We start from the raw sequence: 11,898 nt of genomic DNA on the forward strand, positions 1-11,898 counted from the left end.
AATAGCAGAAGGACCAAGGGCACCTTGGAATTCATAGGGGAGTGGGAGTAGTGGTGAAGGGTTAATTTCTGAGATTTCTGAATGATCTTACCTTTACTGTTGAGCCCTTTGTGGGGCATTATCAGTCTCTACAGTTTTTAGAGACTGAGACTCCAAAACTCCAAAAAATTATAATTTTTGGAGACTGAGAATTTGAAAGGATATCATAATACCACCTTGATAATCCTCATTGCTCTGTCTGACTAGAGCCCAACTATTTTAGTTTCACATATGCTGTGACATCTCCTTACCTAGGGGACTTAACCACACTAACAGAGGATGTGTGTGTATATCTCTTCTTTCCCTAGTTGATTTTTTGTTTGTTTGTTTTCCCATTTGATTTTTAAGCCTAAAGAAAAGAAGAAGTGATAAACTTTTTTAACTTTGTACTGGCCTCTCCTCCTAAATTATTATTGATCAGCTCATCTACTAAGAAGTAGAAAAGTGGGAGGGGGAGAGGGAAGGAGAGATACATACAACAACACTGCACATGTTCAATTTATCAAGCACTTATTTGCAGCTAAGGAGTGATAGTTTCCTCTTGGTTTTCTTTGTGTGTGTCCCTGCTGTGAACTAAAGTTTGGTCCTGCGAAGGCCAGGAAAGCTGCTCCCTATAACTGTTATATAGCACTGGTTTCTTAAGGACCAATTGTAAGGGTGGAATAGCCGCTCATCTCTGAGTGGGAGAAACAGCCAGTCGACTAGGATGCAAGTTCCATGAGGGTAGGAATTCAGGGGCTGTTTTGTTCAATAATGTGTCCCAACTTCCAAAAACTGTGCCTACAATATAGTAAGTGTCCAATGCGTATTGTCGAACAATTGAGTAGGGAGGATGAAGGGACAGAAGTTTCTTGTCAGCTGACCCCTCAGAAAGAAAGAGGATTGGGAGATATGAATGTCTGGATATGAGGGTAACAAGCAATTGATTGGCTAGAGCAGAAGGAAGTAAAGATGGATGTCAGAGACCTTGGGACAAGGTATGATTCTCCCTGTGCCACATGGTCAAGAAGATGTTTTCTAATGGCAGAGCTCAGAGGGAAGATAAGTTTATTGTGGAGCATTTTCTAAAGCTGCCTCCCAACTTTCAGGAGGAGACTTACCTAGAAACTGAAGGATGTCTCACCCCATCACTGGCTTTGCCTTTGGTCTGCTAAATCCTAAAATATTCGTAAATTTTTTAACGCATTGGAATAGGAATATTCCTGGTGGAAAATTACTACTCAAATGTAATAGAAGAAGCCATGCAAAAGCTCTTAAAAAGTGCTTTCCCTATACCTATGCACATCCAGACAACTGGGAATTCAACACCTGTGGTCATTTTTGTGTGTCATTTCCATGAACTGTGACAAGAGAGGATGAGGAACTTGTAGGCAAGAAGGCAGGGTAGGCATGCAGTTTTAACTGGAAAGGTTGTTTTCCCTACCAGATTGTATTTACACAAGCACTGAAGCATGGGATTCAAGGAACTCAGAACCCTGTGCCTGTCAGTAAATAGGAGACTATTGCCAACCACATGGATCTGAAGATGGCCAGGTCCTGTCCATAGAGTCCAAGAGGCAGGGATAATTAGTCCTGTGTTCAGAAATATCCTTTTGGAACATCATGTCTAGTGGCTGCCAACCAATAGTTTCAGTAAATCCAAAAACTGTTTGATGAGACATTTTGGAAAATGAGGGACTTTCAAAAGATGGTTTTGCTATCCAAGAAGGTCTCCCATCAGGGTCAGAAGGCTTGGGCTGAACAAGCACCATGTCATCCAGTCCCTTCTGTCTACTCTACCCACTACCCCAATAACAAGAAGATTCTGATCAAGGAACCAGTATATCTCTGAGGCTGTCATCACCCTTGATCAGAAACACTAGGATGAGGTTATAGTATTTGGAACCACAAGCAGCCTTGGGAAGTAAAAAATAAACAAGCAAACAAAAACCAAACAAACATTGTATATAGAGTCCTGTCCTAGAGCTGGAAAAATTCCTGTTCTGAGAATTAACAGGATAAAGCCTGGATATTAGATACATATCTGAAGACTTCAGGGATCCTTTTGCTTCATCATTCTTGCCTTTTCTCAGCAGTTCTGAGCTTGAAGCCTTCTCCCTCCACGATATCATTACCATAGCATTGCCATTCTTACTGTTGGCCATTCCTTGGCTGCACTGAAGTCAAGTGCTAGAAGGGATCTAGGGATGTATGTCTCTACAACTTTACCATCAGTCAGCAGACATCTCAGCATGTCCCATTATGCCTTCCTATGCTTCACAGCCCAGATAGCTACCGAAGTAGCTTAGCCTGCCACAAGTGAGGGTCCTGAGATGGCCTCTAAAAAGCTTTGCTATTAGTGTACCCAGTTAAGGATTATCAAGGAGTGATATACAATGGCTTTTAGAACTTGACATCAGTAGTCAAAAAAAAAAAAAAAAGTCTGTGTACATCAATCCAAAACCTCTACTCTTAATCATTATACTAATCAGCCTGTCCCCTAAAAAAAAACCCATGCAAAACACCTGAGTTAAAATCTCAGCTCCAACTCATACCAGCTGTGTGACCTTAAGTTATTTAGTTACTTCACCTTTCTGAACCTCCCTTTACTCATCAGTAAAAAGGGAGGATAATACGTACCTCATAAAGATGTTGTGAGGATTCAATTAGACAATGTACATAAAGTACTTAATCCAGCAGCAGAGTACCAGTTTTATGTTTGTGTGGTTATTTTGTTAATGCCTGTTCGCCTTATGTATTTCAGGCTCAACGATGGTGGGAAACACATCTGTATTTCCTGACTTGTCTAACCTTACCATTTAGCACAAGGCCCAGAATATTATAGGCCTTTTATGCATTAAATGAATGAGTGAGTAAATGAAAGACCAAAATCTTGGCAAATGGGAAATGCTATTGAACTCAATAGAGTCCCATTTGTTACCATTAATATTGTTATTACTGTCATACAATTTGTATCAGGTAATGGCAAGTGTTGTTGAGTTTGTTGCAAATGCAGAATTTTTATTCAAGGTCACTTTGCTCCATAAAACCTTTGGCTTTACTAATTTATAACTTAGCCTCTCAAGGACACTAGTGCCCAAAGGGGTGATTTAAGTCTGGTCTAAAGAGATCTACGATATATAATGCAGCTACCATGACTTGTCCTGGGTTAACTGGAGAGCATACTCTAAATCTATGATACTCTAGAACTAGGAGGGGTTCTTGGTGACTGGGAATCAGTGATTGGACTTACCTCATACATTTTTAGATGAGTAAAAAATTTGTGCACACCTTATGCTAAGCCTGGCTACTAGAAACCAAGGGATTGGTGGGGTGGTTGCAGACAAAAGGAGAAGGCTTATAGAAACCAGGATATATATCACAAGTCCTTCAAAGCCAAGTCTCTCCAGGCTGATTAATCTACATCGTGCATGGACTGGTCATGGGACAAGTGGTTTCCTAATTGTCCTCTATAAGGCAGAGAGCTGTTTTTGTCCTTTACAAAGAAGGAAAAGAAAGCCTACAGAAGATGATCTAATGAACAATTGCTGTGAATTCACTCAGAGTGATGTGAAGTTAAGATTAATGCAAATTTATTTTTGGTGTAATGCTCTATAAATATAAACTCATGCCATCCAACTAACTTAACTAACTTAAAGCATGATGCAAAAGGCAGAAGTCCATGGTAGCTTTGAGTGAGACTCTAATTTCCTGCAGCCAGAGAACAGGTTACTTAAAATCAGGCCCCGAGATAAAATTGTAAGGGTGGCAGAAGTATAAAGAAGGTCCAACTCTTTGCTTTATACAAGCAGTTAACTCAAATATAAAGCCACAAATAGTTTAAATGTAAAAAGATGAAAAAAATACACTATGCGAAGTTTAAGCAGAATAAAACTAGAGTAGCTATAACAACACCAGACAAAGTTAACTTAAAAATTAGAGTATTACCAGAGATAAAAAGGATTATTTAATAATACTAAACATGTCAAATTGTATCTATCTATGTATATGTTTTTTTTATGTATATGTATACATTAATTCTAAGTGTGTATGCACCTAGTAATAGAGCTTGCAAATATACAAATAAAAAATTGACAGAACTAGAAGTAAAAATAGGCAAATTAACAAGTACAGTCGGAGATTTCAACACCTCTCTCTCTGGCAGTAATTTATAGAAGTAGATAAAATATCTGTAAAAATATGCAAGAGTTGAAGAATATTACCAATCAATTTGACCTACTTGATATTCATGGAATAGTACATCCGAAATTGCAGAAACACATTCATTTAAAGTGTATTTGGAATATTTATCTAGACTGTATCAGGGTTATGAAACTAGTTTCAATACATTTTAAAGGATTAAAATAATACAGCATATGTTTTCCAACAACAATGGGTTCAAAATAAATAGTAATAAGATACATTGAAAATCTCCAAACAATTGAAAATTAATACATTTCTAAATAACTCATGAGTCACAAAGAAATCATAAAGTCAAGTAGAAAGCAGTTCAAAATATTTTAGCATAATATATCAAAATTTGTGGGATACAGACAAAGCAATGTGTAGAAGGAAATTTGTGTATATAAGATCTTCTTTAATAACTTGTTTCTGTTGCTAAGAATATACACTAATTCAACAATTTCTACATGTACAATTAAGTGATACCGATGACATTTTTTGAGTTATGCAACCCTTCTTTTCCAAGTTGTTCCTCCCTCATTAACATAAACTCACTCCCCCTAAGGTTTCTGTCTAATCTTTTTAGTTGCTGTTATCAATTTAACTCCATACAGACAGTTCTTAAAAGAGCATAATACTCAAGGCAGACATTTTTTACTAGTTAAGCTAAACTATTGGTTGGTTTTAAAAGGAATTCAGGGGATATTTTTGGTTTATGATATAAAGGTTATCTCAGGGCAATAGTTTTACGGGCTCATCTATCATCCATGGCTCTAGAAAGTCTGGATCCCATGAGAATTTGAAATTCTGTTCTACATTTTTCCCCTTTTGATCGGGACTCTTCTATAGACTCTTTGATCAAAATGTTCAGTAAAGGTAGCCAGATATGTATAAATTCTTATATTAGGAAAAAAAAGAAAAATTTAAAATAAATGAATTGAGTTTATACCTTAAGAAGCTAGAAACAGAAGGACACACTATAAAGTAAATAGAAGAAAGGAAATTGAAAGATATGAACAAAATCAATGAAAGAAAGAACAAATAAAAAACAAACTAGAGAAAACTCAACAAAGCCAAAATTTGGGCCTTTTAAAAATTAATTAAATTAAACCCCTCCACCCAGCATGATGGAACAGGACAAAGAGAGAGAAGACATGCAAATACCAATATCAGAAATAAAAGAGAGGATATCACTACAGATCCTACAGACTTGAAAGGATAATAAGTAGGACATTTTGAACAACTTTATGCCTGTAATTTTGATAATTTAGAGGAAATGGTAAGATTGTTAGAAAACACAAAATCTGAATAGAACTATATCCATTAAAAACTGACACTTGAAATAAAAAACACAAAGTAAATTTCAAGCTCAAATGTGTTTCCTGGAGAATTTTATCAAATTCTTAAGGAATAAATGAAACAAATTTTACATGAGCACTTTCAGAAAATGCAGTAGAAGGGAATACTTTCCCATATACTTTATGAGGCAAGCAAAATACTAATATACAAAATTGATAATGAAATTGCAAGAAAAAAAATCACAAGACCAATATCTTTCATGAAGATATACATATATGCTTACCAAAATATTAACAAAGTGAATCCAACAATATATAAATATGATAATATGTAATGACTAAGTGGTATTGTGTTAATGAGGAACCTGTATGTAGACCAAGAGGCAATCATTCGAACATAACAAAGGGGTGCTGTGTAGTTTAAAGTCAGGAAAGGTGTGCATCCAGGTTTGCACATATTTCACCATATTCATTCAATCTGTATGCTGAGCAAATAATCTGAGAAGCTGGTCTGTATGAAGAAGAATGGGGCATCAGGATCGGAGGAAGATGCATTAACAACCTGTGATATGCAGATGACACAACTTTGCTTGCTAAAATGAAGAGGACTTGAAACATTTACTGAGGAAGATCAAAGACTATATCCTTCTGTATGGTTTACACCTCAACATAGAGGAAACAAAAATCCTCACAAGTGGACCAATAAGCAACATCATGATAAGCGGAGAAAAGATTGAAGACGTCAAGGATTTCATTTGTCAACGCTCATGGAAGCAGCTGTCAAGAAATCAAAAGCGCATTGCATTGGGAAAATCTGCTGCCAAAGACCTCTTTAAAGTGTTAAAAAACAAAAATGTCATTTTAAGGACTAAGGTGCACCTGACCCAAGCCATGGTATTTTCAATCATCTCATATGCATGTGAAAGCTGGACAATGAATAAGGAAGACCAAAGAAGAACAGATGCCTTTGAATTATGGTGTTGGTGAAGAATATCGAATATATCATGGGCTGCCAGAACAATGAACAAATCTGTATTGGAACAAATACAGCCAGAATGCTCCTTAGAAGCAAGGAAGGGGAGATTTTGTCTCATGTACTTTGCACATGTTATCAGGAAGGACCAGTCCCTGGAGAAGGACATCATGCTTGGTAAAGTAGAGGGTCAGCGAAAAAGAGGAAGACCCTCAAGGAGATGGACTTACACAGTGACTGCAACAATGGGCTCAGGCCTAATGATCCTGAGGATGGTATAGAACTGGGCAGTGTTTCATTCTGTTGTACATAGGCTCACTATGAATCAGAACCGACTCAACGACACCTAAAAGCAACAACAACAAGAAGTGGTATTTATACCAGGAATGCAAGGGAGTTTAACATTTAAAAGTTACCAAAAAACCAAAAACCAAACCAAGTGCCGTCAAGTCGATTCCGACTCATAGCGACCCTATAGGACAGAGTAGAGCTGCCCCATAGGGTTTCCAAGGAGAGCTTGGAGGATTTGAACTGCCGACCCTTTGGTTAGCAGCCGTAGCACTTAACCACTACACCAGCAGGGTTTCCATTTAAAAGTTAGGTCAATATAATTCATAGAATTAATTTATAAAGGAGAAAAATCATATGATTACCTAAGTATAGTTGGGAAAATTATTTGATTAAATTCAACAGCATTTTGGATAAAAACTTTCCATAACTAGAAATAGAAGGGTACATTGTCAACCCGATAAGGGACATCTATGAAAAACATACAGTTAAATAATACTTGAAGATCAAAGACTGAATGCTTTCCTTGTAAGATGAGGTACAAAGGCAAGGGTGTCTGTCTTACTACTTCTCTTCAACATTGTGTTGGAGGTCTCAGCCAGTGGAATAAGACAAGAAAAAGAAACCAAAAATCATACCCCAAAATCTATTTTTATTTTTTAGGAATTAGCACATTGAATCTAAAATTTATATGGGAATGTAAAGAGCCTAGGATAGCCCTAACCATTGCAGAAAGTACAGTGTTGGCAGACTAACAATACTTCATTTTGAGAGTTTCTATAAAACTATAATTATCAAGACAATGTACTATTGACATAAGGGTAGACAAATAGATTAATGAAACGAAACAGAATTCAGGAGTACATCCACACATAAAGAGTTGATGATTTTTGACAACGTTGTCAAAGCAATTTAATTCAGAAAAGAATGGCTTTTAAACAAAACAATACTTGAACAACTGCACACCTATATGAGAAGGGACCTTGATCTGTACTAAATTGTGATCCATACAAAAATTATCATTTGTGTTGGGTCATAGGCTTGAATTATAAGCTGTATTTATAAAATAAAGTACTAATTATAAACAAAATCGATAATTTGGACTTAAAACTAAAAATTTCTTTTTATCAAACAATACTAGTAAGAAAATCAAAATGCAAGCTAAAAATCAGATAGAATATTTTCACTACATATATCTAGCAAATAAGTTGGATTCAGACTATATAAACAGCTACTACAAGTCATTAAAAATCAGAAAACAATAAAAATAAGCAGAAGAATTGAACAAACGTTTCACAGAAGCAGCTATATGCAGTCAGTAAACATATGAGAAGTTGCTCAATGTCATTAACCATCAGAAAAATGCAAATTAAAAGCACAATGAATAACTTTATGCTTGCTAGAATGATTAAAATGAACAAATAACGCCAACATCAAGGGTTGGCCAAGATATTGGACAACCTGGGAGTAGTCATCCATCACTGGTGAGAGTACAGAGTGGTACTTTGGAAAACCATCTGGCAGAGTCAGTTAAAGTCAAGCATACATCTATCCTGTGATCCAGTAATTCTACTTCTAGGTTAAAAAAATATTCATAGCAGCTTTATTCTGAGTAGACAAAAGTGGGAAACAGCCAAGATGTCCAAAAGGTAAGTGGTTTAGCAAACTGTGGTATATTCATACAATCTAATGGAATACTACTCAGAGATAAAAAGGAAATGCATTTTTTTTTTTTTTTGGAAATTTTACTGATACGCATAATGTGAATGAATCTCAAAAAGATTATGTTGGGCCAAAGAAGTTGGACACAGAAGAATACATTCCGTATCATTTCATTATATGAACTTCTAGAACAGCAAATTGAATCCAAGGTGATCGAAATCAAACAGCGGGGGAGCAGAAGTATCGCATGGAAAGGGGCACAGGGAAGTTTCTGAGGCTGTGAAGATATTCTGCATCTTGACTGTGGTGGTGGTTATACTGCTGTATACATTTGCCAGAGGTAATCATTCTGTACACTTAATGTTGTTGTTGTGTGCCGTTATATCAATGACAACTTACGAGTATAACTGTCTCATAGGGTTTCCTAGGACATAATCTTTATAGGAGCAGATGGCTAGGACTTTCCTAGCTCCTGGTGGGTTTGAACCTTTTGGTCAGCACTGCTCTACCAGGGCCCCTCGTACACTTAATAGATACTTAATATATGTGTATTTTATTTCATATACCTCACTAAAAAAAGTGGTTTAGGAAAAAATTAAAGCCATAGCAAATACAGTCTCAAATAGGATGTAGCCAGTTTTCCTGACTTCTTCTATAAAAAAAAAAAAAAATTTTTTTTCTTTTTTTTTTTAGTTTCGGTTAATTATCTTGGGGAGTAGACTTTATTTGCTAATCTGTGGCCTTGGATTGTCTGGCAACCTGAGAAAATTGAGTCTATTAATCTTATGTGCACTGAGCCCTGGAGTGAAGGAAGAATCACTTAGACGACTTCAGATTAGGTAATCTCGGAGAATGTGGCTTTTCATACCTTTACAAATGGGGGACAGGGCAAGGTGGGCCCTGGGACCTCATTTCTCCTGAACAAGTTAGGTGTCTTTATATCCACAGTTCCTGTGCTTACCCTAATCATAGTAATTTAATTCTGCTTGGCCACTGTGTCCTTATATGTTTGTTTTCTCTAACAGTGAGTGGTCAACTTGAGAGGAGGACTTTTGGCCTCATCAAATCCATACACCTAGATTTTAGCAAAATATCTGACCCACAGTACATGCTCAGTGAATACATCAAAATTCATCTTCCAGAGAACCTTCCCAGAGTGACACTACACTTTGTTTCTTATTCCTTTGCACAGTTTGCCATGATTCTTCTTCATTTCTTGTTGTCTCTATGGCCCATAACTTAGTGTTCTGTCTCTGTCTGTCTTATTTTGTGTGTGAATCCTAGTCAGACTCTGTGCTCACTGAGGAAGGTATCCATGTATCCCTATAAGAGTGGGAATACCTGCCTATGGATGAGAGGTTATTTTGTCAGACCAGTAGCTATATTTTTCTCATTTTACTAAAGTCTCCTGGAAGGTGGGAGACACATCAGAACAGCAGGGTAGGATTCTCTGGGGGGCTACCATCAGGCTGGTGGCCATACTATCCCTTAGTCAGAGGTTCCTTGAGTGTTACACCCATATCTACCTCACAAGTAGGAATCACTTGGTGGTTTTTTTCCCCCATCTGACTTGTGCTATGTCCCCACTGAAGGTGGGTTTCTGTCTTGTAGTCATGCTGGGAACCACAGGTCTCTCAAACATTGTCCAAGGCTGAGGGAAGGAGAGAGTAGAGTCCCAGGGCTGGGTTGAAGACTTTATGACTGAGCAGGGGCCCATTTCAGCAGTCGGATGGCTCCCTCCCGGATCTGCTTGGTCTTCATGCCATAGGTGATGGGGTTAAGCATGGGTGGCACGACGAGGTAGAGGTCAGCCAGGAGGATGTGGATATGCCGGGGCACATGCTGGCCAAAACGTTGTGTGTAGAATGAGAATAGCCCTGGTGTGTAGAAGAGTAGGATGACACCCAGGTGGGAACCACAAGTGCCAAAGGTCTTGGCCCTTGCCTCCTTGGAGGAGAGGCCTAACACAGCCCGCAGGATGAGTGTGTAGGAGGCAGCGATGCAGATGGAGTCAGTGCCCACCACTAGTGTGGCAGCTGTGATGTCATAGATATTGTTTGGCTTTGTGTCCCCACAAGCCAGCTTTACCACTGCCATATGCTCACAGTAGGAGTGGGCTACCACTCGGCTACAGTAGCTCAACCGTGCCAGTAAGCAGGTGAGTGGGGTCATGAGCCCCAGGCCACGAAACACAGCAGTGGCCCCCAGCTTGCTTGCAGTCTCTGGGGGCAATAATGACCCATAGTGCAAAGGTCAGCAGATGGCCAAGTAGCGGTCAAAGGACATTGCTAGCAGGATGCCAGATTCTACAGCTGAGAAGCCATGGATAAAGAACATCTGGGCAGCACAAGCCCCAAAGGCGATCTCGGCAGCATTTGCCCAAAAGAGTGCTAGGAGCTTGGGCATGGTGGAGGTGCAGAGCACCAGGTCAATGGTGGACAGCATGCATAGGAACAGGTACATGGGCTGGTGCAGGGCAGGCTCTGAGCGTACCACCAGCAGCACTGCCATGTTGCCAAGTACTGCCAGAGCATACATGGCACAGAAGGGAAATGCAATCCAAAAGTGGGATGACTCCAGGCCAGGAATTCCCATGAGCAGGAAGGAGGCTGAGTTCTGATGGCTGTGGTTTGTGTGTTTCAAGCAAGTGGACAGAGAAGACCTTACTGCCTTGCTCTGAGCCCTGGGAGGCCCTGAGAGATGAAATAACTGGGATTTATCCTCATGATTTGACTGAAACTAAAATGGCAGAAGGAAATATTTGAGTTAGACCTCATGAAAAACATTCAGAATGAGAAGATTGTAGGACATTGGCAAATGATGCAAGGCACGATGTGGGGTTACCATCACACAGGTTCAAAGGAGCCCTTGCCAATTCTATTTCAGTGATCTCTAGATTGGCAGGCAGCGTGTATGTGTGATGGCCGCAGAAACTTCTCCATGGAGAAGGTGAGGGGCTAGAGACCTTTGCAGGTTTTTCTGTCTGCCTGTAACCTCTAGTATTATTTTCTCCTGATTCATATACCTTTCTGACAATATAAGGATAAGGTAATGATCAAAGTCAGGTATGCTGGGTGTCAGGCTCCAATGTGGAGAGATCAAAACTGAGGGGAAGAAAGGGAAATCTTGGAAGAATTTTTCATGCCATTGCCAGAACCTGGGTTCTGACTAGGAAGAGCCAAGTACATGGTGAGGGACTGAGTCTCTTGCAGTCTGCCACAATCATGAGACTGCTTGGCTTATATTTAGTACTAGGATTCTGTGTTTGCCGCAGGTACCCTATATTGATAGGTAGAAGCAGGTAGAATCATGCATACCTGGTCAAGTAGTGAGGGGTCAGGCTGATCTGGTCATGTTATCTGATAAAAATCATTGAGAGATGATTGTGTACAAAGGTCTGTCAAAAAGGGGATGAAAGGGAATTTTAGTCACTGGGAACACAGAATTATTTCCTGTAAGCAAATACAGAGACCAAGA

At 38.9% G+C, this 11,898-nt stretch overlaps 1 pseudogene; it reads right to left on the reverse strand.

The window, feature by feature from the left end:
* Positions 1 to 10,116: 10,116 nt before the first annotated feature.
* LOC126079171 (olfactory receptor 52P1-like) lies at positions 10,117 to 11,058 on the reverse strand (annotated as a pseudogene).
* Positions 11,059 to 11,898: the final 840 nt, after the last annotated feature.

Source organism: Elephas maximus, chromosome 7, assembly GCF_024166365.1.
Source record: "Elephas maximus indicus isolate mEleMax1 chromosome 7, mEleMax1 primary haplotype, whole genome shotgun sequence".
NCBI classification, from domain to species: domain Eukaryota; kingdom Metazoa; phylum Chordata; class Mammalia; order Proboscidea; family Elephantidae; genus Elephas; species Elephas maximus.